Source organism: Hemiscyllium ocellatum, chromosome 28 (genome assembly GCF_020745735.1).
Source record: "Hemiscyllium ocellatum isolate sHemOce1 chromosome 28, sHemOce1.pat.X.cur, whole genome shotgun sequence".
NCBI lineage: Eukaryota > Metazoa > Chordata > Chondrichthyes > Orectolobiformes > Hemiscylliidae > Hemiscyllium > Hemiscyllium ocellatum.
Window position 1 is genome coordinate 40,778,484 of NC_083428.1, and position 10,000 is coordinate 40,788,483.

A 10,000-nucleotide genomic window follows, 5' to 3' on the forward strand; every position below is an offset into this window, starting at 1 on the left:
CAAATAGCAACCTCATATTTTCCCATAATATGCTCTATTTGCCCAATGTAGCCCATTCACTTAATGTCTTTGTCGACTCTTTGTATCCTCATCACAACTGAACCTCAACTTTCCAATCGATCTTTGTATCATTTGCAAATCTGGTTACAATACAGGAGCTGCCTTCCTCAAATTCAGCAATTTAGTCGCTTGAGGCTTCAGCAGTAATTTCTGCAGGGCTACATTAGTTACAATTTGCCAAGCTGAAGACGAGCAGTTTATCCCAATTTATCTGTTACAGGTCAGCTAACTAATCTTCTATTCTTCCGAATACATCTTCCTGAAACTTCAGAGCCCTTACCTTGTACAGGAACCAATTTGTGAAATGTCCTTATTAAATGCCTTTTGGAAATCCATATACACCACATTTAGTGGTATTCCTTTATCTTTCCTGCTTGATATATCCTCAACAAAGGACTCTACATTTTTGCTTGGTAGTATGGAATTTAAATGTTAGTAAATGGAGACAAAAGATTGAAATGCTTCAACTTGCACACCTCAGAAGGGGGATGCAAGAATCAGGCTTGAATAAAGGGACAGCATTTTATGCAGCATGTGAACAAAATGCTGATTGGTTAGGTCAGCATTGGCATGATGATGCCACAAGAGCAGTTATCTGTCAATCTTAATTCTCAGTCCTGGCAGAGAGATTCTATTGGGTCAGGGTGTTACCTCAGGGATATTGCAGTGATTGCCTGTCACTGTGAAAAAGGTGCAATGCATCCACAAATTCCTTTGGTTTTCCCCTCCAACTTCGATGTAAGACATAGACCAGCTTTCATGCAAAATAAGATAGAACCGATTGGTAGCAGGATTACTGATCAACATCATGGTCTCCACCATATTCGGGTTGGGGTGCACCAAATTCTTTGGATTTAATCCATTTGTGCCACTATATTGCCTCTTCAGACAATTATATGACAGACAATACTCACTTAGAAGTGGTTTGTCAGCATAATTAAATACCACTAAACATGTGATAAGTCTCTCTGAATATGTTCTCCAGTGAGGCTCAGTGCAAGCTCAAAGAACAGCATGGCATTTTCCACTTGGGGCTCCTGCAGTCTTCAGGAATCATGATTGAGTTTGATAATTTTAGAAGCTGAGCCCTTCCTTCCGTGTCTTTGATCATACCATGGGTTGCTTTTAGCCAATTTCGCCCACTCAGTCTCCATTATCATCTCTCCAGACGTTCTTCTTCCCTGGCTTACTTTCAACCATCTTTTTGCTGACTTCCCTTCCTCTCCTCCCTCCTTCTCTTTCACCCCTCTCTCTCTCTCTCCCGCTCTGCCTCCCCCTCTTTATCTCTCTTGACCTATCTGCTCACTATCCACGCCCCACCACATCGTCCATCATCAATATAAAGACCATTTTCCCTAAATGCCATCAGTTCTGAAGAAGAGTCACTGGATTTGAGATGTTAATTCTGTTTTCTCTCAGAAATATTGCCAGACCTGCTGAGTTCCTCCAATGATTTCTGTTTTAAAAAATTACTCTCTGTTTCCAATCCACATTACTGCTAGCCCTCTTATTCCAGGTGTTATAATTTTGCTCAAGTCTGTTGTGCAGCACAAACACCTTTTGGAAGTTCATGTGTAGGTCATCAACAACCTGCCCTTCATCAACCTGCTGTTATTCTCTTCAAATTCCAGTGAGTTAGTTAAATACAACTTTCCAATAAGAAATCCATTCTAGTTTAGTTAACCCACACTTGTTCCTGTGACTGTTCATTCTGTCCCAAACTATGGTATTAGAATATTCAGAATCTCAACCTGACCTACAAATCTTCTCAAAACTCACTAATTTGGATAGGTACATGGATGGGAAGGTTTTCGAGGATATGGATCAAATGTGGGCAATTGGAACTAGCTGAGTGGGCACCATGGTCAGCATGGATCAGGATGGGCCGAAGGGCCTGTTTCCATGCTTATTTCTCGATTATTCTATTGCTCTATAATATTTAAGCTACTGACATTAAACTGGTCTGTAACTGCTAGGCTTATCCTTACATCATTTTGTTTTAAACAAAGGCATAATGTTTGCAATTCTCTGTCCTTTGACGACATACTTGAGTCCAAGGAAGACAGAAACATTTTGGATAATATCTCTGCAATTTCTACTGTCACCTCCTTCAATATCCTTGCTTGTATTTCATCTGATCTTGGTGCCTTATCAGTGTTAATGCAGACACTCTATCCAATATCCCGCTCCTCCGCCCTTGAGCCCCGCTCCTCCAACCGCCACCAAGACAGAACCCCACTGGTTCTCACCTACCACCCCACCAACCTCCGCATACAACGTATCATCCGCCGCCATTTCCGCCACCTCCAAACGGACCCCAACACCAAGGATATATTTCCCTCCCCTCCCCTATCAGCGTTCCGCAAGGACCACTCCCTTCGTGACTCCCTCGTCAGATCCACACCCCCCACCAACCCAACCTCCACCCCCGGCACCTTCCCCTGCAACCGCAGGAAATGTAAAACTTGCGCCCACACCTCCACACTCACTTCCCTCCAAGGCCCCAAGGGATCCTTTCATATCCGCCACAAGTTCACCTGTACCTCCACACACATCATCTATTGCATCCGCTGCACCCGATGTGGCCTCCTCTATATTGGGGAGACAGGCCGCTTACTTGCGGAACACTTCAGAGAACACCTCTGGGCCGCCCGGACCAACCAACCCAACCACCCCGTGGCTCAACACTTTAACTCTCCCTCCCACTCCACCGAGGACATGCAGGTCCTTGGACGCCTCCACCGGCAGAACATAACAACACGACGGCTGGAGGAGGAGCACCTCATCTTCCGCCTGGGAACCCTCCAACCACAAGGTATGAATTCAGATTTCTCCAGTTTCCTCATTTCCCCTCCCCCCACCTTGTCTCAGTCGGTTCCCTCAACTCAGCACCGCCCTCCTAACCTGCAATCTCCTTACTGACCTCTCCGCCCCCACACCACTCCGGCCTATCACCCTCACCTTTACCTCCTTCCACCTATCCCACCTCCATCGCCCCTCCCCCAAGTCCCTCCTCCCTACCTTTTATCTTAGCCTGCTTGGCTACTCTCTCTCATTCCTGATGAAGGGCTTATGCTCGAAACGTCGAATTCCCTATTCCTGAGATGCTGCCTAACCTGCTGTGCTTTAACCAGCAACACATTTTCAGCTGTGATCTCCAGCATCTGCAGACCTCATTTTTTACTGACGACTGGGCAGTTTGCTGTGAACAATGGTCTGTTTAAGGTAGGAGGTTACTTACAGGCGGGAGGTGGAGGCGTAGGTAAGATCTTGGCGAGGTGCTCATCCTCATCGATAGTGGGTTCATGTCACACTACAGGTGACCCCACTACACTATACATTCTCTCACACATACTCACACACAAGCACATATACACACACACTCTTACACACAATCACACTCACATACTCTCGCAAACCCTCTCTCATACACACATGCTTTCTCTCAGACACGCACTCAACCCCCCGCCCAGTCTCATATTCACGCTCACAACCTCTCACAAGCATGTGCTCCATTACACTTAGGAACACACTCTAACAAGCGCATGCACACACACATACACATTCTCTCTGTCTGTCTCTCCCCTCTCTCTCTCTCTCTCTCTCTCTCGCGCGCGCGTACACACACACACACACACACACACACACACACACACACACACACACACACACCTCTGAGGTGAATTTGCATTTGCAGATTTGTATTTGCAGGTACATTCTATTTTGTACAAAAAACTCACAATCTGTAGGCAGTCCGTGTGGCATTTTATAAATTCCTACTTTGGAAATATAACCAGTCTGATTCAAGATTGAAATACATACAGACTCTAACCTCACGCCTTTAATGCATTGTCTGAGTTGTAATGCCACCTTTTTTTATAAAAATTTATCTTTTTTTATAAAAACGGTTTTTTTATGAAATGTTATCTCACGATTGTGACTTGAAAGAAGTTCTGGGATTTACATATTAATGAATAGAAACCAGCAAACCATTCGAGGTGATTAAAGATTTAACAGCAAGCTAGGTTTGTTCAATTCATCGCATCACTTATAAGTCACTGTGATTGTTTACAATAAATTCTATGTCCTATGATCCTGCCCCACTAGCTACCTGACAAAGGAACTGCACTCCAAAAGTTTGTACTTCCAAATAAACCTGTTGGAATACAACCTGATATTGTGTGATTTTTTTTTAACATTGTCCACCTCAGTCCACCACTGGCACCTCCACATCATATTTAATACAGGAAACGTAGGATCCGTAGTTGTCTTTATAAGGTAACATACAGAAACCAGAAAAATCATACAATCCAACCGTGTAATGTTCCTCAGTCCCCTCTTCTAGCCTGAGCAACTACTCCCTTTCCTTTCTCCGATCGACCCTAAGAACATAAGATTTAAGTCCCAGAATCCCTACAGTTGGAAAACAGGCTCTTTGGTCCCACAATTCCATACTGATCCTCTGAAGAGTAACCCACCCAGACCCATTCCCATTCCCATTCCCCTCCCCTATTATCCTATATTTACCCCTGACCAATGCACCTAGCCTACACATCCCCAAAAACTATGGGCAGTTTAGCAAGGCCATTTCACCTAACACGTACATCTTTTGATTGTGGGAGGAAACCTGAGAACCCAGAAAAAACCCACAAAGACACTGGGAGAATGTGCAAACTACACAGACAGTTGCCCAAAGCTGGAATTGAACCCTGGTCCGCAGAGCTGTGAGACAGCAGTGCTAACCACAGAGTCATTGTGTCAAGCTGCTACAATACAAAAACATCAGCTCCTTATTTCTCAAATTGCTGGAGAACAATTAGGCCATTTGGCCCATTGGGTCTGCTCCATCATTGTATCATTCACCATTCCTCTGCCTCTGCCGTACCTGCTCCCGAGAGGAGCAATTTCACTCCATCTGGAATGTCCTCTTGTTACAAGGACCACTATCTCTGCTTCCACATGATCAACAATGTCCTCAATTGCAACTCCTCCACTTCCTGCACCTTTACTCTTGGACCACATCTCTCCAATGACTACAAGAATAAAACCTCCCTGACCTCACATTATCCTTGGCCATTTTTACCAACTTCAGTCAGACCCCACCACCAGAAATATATTTCCCTCCTCACGCCTATCTGCGTTCTGCAGAGACCATTCCCTCCGTGACTCCCTTGTTAGCTCCACGCTCCCCACCAACCGAGAGCCAACTCAAGGAACATTTCAGGGAAATCTCCAGGCCACACAAACCAAACAACCCTGTGACTGACCACTTCAACTTCCCCTCCCAGTCCCCCAAGGACATGCAAGTCCTGGACCTACTCCACCACCAAATCAAAGTCACTCACTGACTGGAGGGAGAACACCTCATCTTCTGTCTTGGGGCTCCACAACCACACGGCATCAACATTGACTCCAGCAGTGTCCAAATCTCCCCTCCTCCCCACCTTATCCCAGATCCAACCCTCCAGATCAGCACCGCCTTCTTGAACCATCCTCCCTATCCATCTTCCTTCCCAACTATCCACCTTTCCCCCAGCCTCACCTCCATCCCCCTATTTATATCTCAGCACCCTTCCCCCTACATTCCAGATGAAGGGTTTATGCTTGAAACTTTGACTCTCCTAGTCCTCGGACACTGTCTGACCAACTGTGTTTTTCCAGCACCACACTTTTCAACTCTGACTCTCCAGCATCTGCAGTCCTCACTTTCTCCTGATAGTTTCCCACTCCTGTTCTCCTGCCTTCTCTCTGTAACCGTTGATCCCCTTACTAATCAATAATCCATCTCTGTCTTAAATACATTTAATGACTTGGATCCACAGCCTCCTGTGGTAATGATTCACTGCCTCTGGCTGAAAGAATGTCTCCTCTTCTCAGTTCGACGGGGTGGTCATTTGTATAGGTCCAGTCGTGGACCTGGGATTCCTCCTCCCACTGTGTACCCAACCCAGGAACACAAGCAAGGACCTCATTCTCTCAGCAGTATGTGTTCTTTAACTTTTTCCTACCAAAATGCACCGGCTCACACTGACCCGTACAGAAACGAATGTGCCAGGTGGATGCTCAATTTGCAAGTTTGTTAATGGTTAATTATATCATATTGCACGCTACATGAATATAAGCCAATTCACCCTGTTTGATGTGATCAGCAAATTTGGAATTTGCACTTCCAAAAGAGATTCCAGATCATTCACGTAAATATTGATTGTTGTAGGGTATCTTCCCAACTGATATCTGCTCTTATTCCATGCTTTATGATACTTCTAATTTATTAATAATATTTTATCTTGATTTTTCTAGACCACGGAGGAGTTCAATCAGCGTTTCAATGGATGTAAAGAAAAGGAGATTGATCACACAGCGTGTGAGCCCTTTGCAGCAGCGAATCATGTTAAATTGCCTCAGAGAGTTGATTGGAGAACAAAGGGTTTTGTTACTAGAGTGAAGAGCCAGGTGAGATTAAAAATCACACAACACCAGGTTATAGTCCAACAGGTTTAATGGGAAGCACTAGCTTTCAGAGCGCTGCTCCTTCATCAGGTGGTTGTGGAGACACCCCAGTCCAACACCGGCATCTCCAAATCAGGTGAGATTGGACAGACTTCATACAAACCTTACTCAAGGCCCATGTAGAAAATCCCCAATTTATATTATTAGCTCAACATGGAAAACAATAGCATGGAAATGTGTAAATAAACCAATCAAAGGCTAGAAACTTCAATGTGGGAAATTGAGTAAGGCAGTTCTAAACCTTTTTTACATGGAGGGAGACAAATTCCAATGTTCTTTCTATCTCAGATGTGTATTGTAGACATATATTTGAGTTTGGAAAAGGAGGAGAAGGTTAGGATAGGAGTTAAGGGATAACTCGCAATGTCCCAGAAATCCCCTCCTTCTCCCACTCATGTGGACATTCTCTCCCTCTCCTGCTCACAATCACTCTCTTCTAGTCCCACTGTGAACCCTCATTCACCCTCTCTTATTTCCTCATTCCCTCATACATGCTCTCCCTCACTAACCCCACAATACACGATTTCTTACTCACACAGATACACTGTCCCTCACTCTCATACATACACACTCCCTCACATTCACACGCCCCCACTTACCCTCCCTTATGCACACACTGTTGCAAACTCACACATACTCTCTTTTGCACACTCACTCTTGAGCCTGTCCTGATCAACCATGGGAGGGACATGGCCTCTGTGTGCAGAAGGATCTCTTCACAGAGTCGTCCACTTGTACCTTCTGTGTTTGCAAAGCTGTTGGCAGACCAGACAGAACCCTTTGGTGGGCCACAGTATTGGACAAGGCTGGTCTAAAGTAATTCAGACAAACCAACAGCTTCCATCATTTGGTTAGAGACACTTAACAAACAAGATCAATCGATTCCCCTGATCAGAAACCATTGTGTTTTGTAGTAGATAACTGTGAGGACATTTGCATTAAGGTTAGGTGACAATGGGTTTTAATGGTCTCCTTTATTCAGAACTGACAAAGGTAAATGTCCCATCGACAAACTGCTTTGTATTGGCTTGGCTAGGATGTTCATAAATGACAAGGAGTGTCATATTCCAGAACATTTGTCCTGGTAATTGCAGAAAATTCCTGGAGATAATTAATTTGTTAATGAAATTTGGGACCCATAATGTCAGTATCACCTGGGAAATTGTTTAGAAATCAGAGATTTATGTCTTGATCACATTTGTACTTTGATGTGCAGGTTTTTTGGGGCCAGGGTGGAGTTTAATCATCGTCTATTTCTCAGAAGTTATGATTTGGAGGAGCTGGTGCTGGACTGGGATGGACAAAGTTAAAAAGTTGCTCCAGGGTTATAACAGAGCCCTACCATTAGCAGTCAATAGGCTTCCAGCCACTAGAATTCCCTTTAACCAAGCTTTTGGTCACATCTCCTAATGTCCACTACTAGCTGCTGTCAATTCTTGTCCAATCAATTCCTGTGAAACACCTACAAATATCTTTCTAGATTATAGACCCTGTATTGGAGAGGCACAGATACATTGAAGGGTTGTGGAGTGAAGGATATCGATAGTGAGGGTAGAGAGAGATCTGTGAATAAAAGTTAGAATTTTAACAGTGACACTGATTAACCAAATCCACTGTACGTCAATGAGCACAGGACTGATAGGTGAACTGAATTTGGTGTAAATCAGAATGAAAGCATCTGAGTTTTGGATGAATTGAAGATGATGGAAGATACAAAGTGAAAGGCTAGCCATGAGTGTGCTGGAACAGTACAAACCAGAAGGCACAGACATGGATGACAGTCTCAGCAGATGAGCAGAAGCTCAATTGGGTGAGTCAGGCAGAGGCAATAGGAGCACAGAGCTTAGAACATATGTGCAGGCAAAAGCTCAGCTTGGAGTCAAATACAACACCTGACTTGAGAAGAGTGCAGTTTGGTTTCACAGTAGTCAGGGAGAGGGAAGGAATTGGTGGCTCTGAATTCAAGATTGTGGCAGAGCCCGCGATATTTTGGACATCACAATATTTAGCAGGAGGATAGCTCTGTCTTCCTGTATTGCAATAAATCTGACAAGTTAAAGACAGTGGTGGGATTGGGAAACATTCTGCTGAGGTACATCGAGTTGCTTCAGTGTATAAGTGAACTTTAACAGTGTTTGTCAATGTTATCACCATGGGGCTTCAAATCGATTAGAAATAGGTGGAGGAGGGGGGAATCCAAGGACAGACCCTCAGGGAACACCAGAAATACTTGTGCTGGAATGGAACTGAAGCTACGAAAGGGAATTCCTTCCAATAAATATAGTTGTGGTAATTCTACGTAACAGTGCATTCCACCCTCAGGAAGGATGTTGAAATAATCGATTGGGTACGACCTGCTGTGTAAGAATATATGTGCACAGAATGACTCGAAAAATTGGATCAGTTTATATTGCAATATTGAAGATTATTCAGTAATTTTGTGTTTATAATCATGAAGATGGGAACAAAATGGACATAGATGCACAACTACATTAGAACAGGCAAATGCTTAAGGTGAAGGTTGTGAAGTTGTTGAGTGCAACAAATTCTGGGTTTGGCATGTTAACATTCCAGAAGTGGTTAGCTGGTGGGTTGAATGAAATGGGATGTAGGAATATGGAACGATTTGGATGAAATTAGAACTATGCCTCTCCTGGGGAATAAGCAACGTAGGCTGATTTGCTGAAAAACTATTTGTTGCATTTTGTGAACAATCCAATGTTGAAGAGAAAACCAAGACCCACAAATTGATTGCTGTCACACTTTATATCCAATGCTTTGCACAAATAACATCTTCAGGCCATTACCTGAATGTTAGACAATGTAGTCATTCCCTGTTACTGTGCACAACGGGCAATGGCCTTGCTGTTTATCTTACTATTCAAGCACATGCATTTATTATGTTTCATTTATTGAAAACAGATTTTCACTCTCTTTACCAATAAAACATTTCCAGAGAAACCTCGGCTATCCAGCATTCGATTATCCAAATATCGGATTATCCAGCAATGTTATAAGGTCCCGATGCTTGGCTGAACTATATAATCTGGTATTTGGTTATCTGGAATTTGATTAACCGAACAAAATACTCCCCACCCGTGTCCTTCGGATAATCGAGGTTCCTCTGTACAGGTCAGTGCCTTATCAATATCGTCAAGGAGATAATGTTGTTATTTCTAAAGCAGAAAGTCAGAAGGTCAAATTTGATTTCGAGATTTGATCATATAATTGCAGCTCCTACAAGAGTAGTGCAGGATTAGACATGTTCACTTCCAGGTTCGCTGTTAAATGGAAACTTTTTCAGATGAAGATACAAAGTCCCATGACAGTATTCAGAGAAGGACTTGCAGGTTTTCCTCACATCATGTTTTCTGAATAAACTCTCGTAAAACAGATTATTGGGCTGTTAATATCATGATTATGTTTTTTA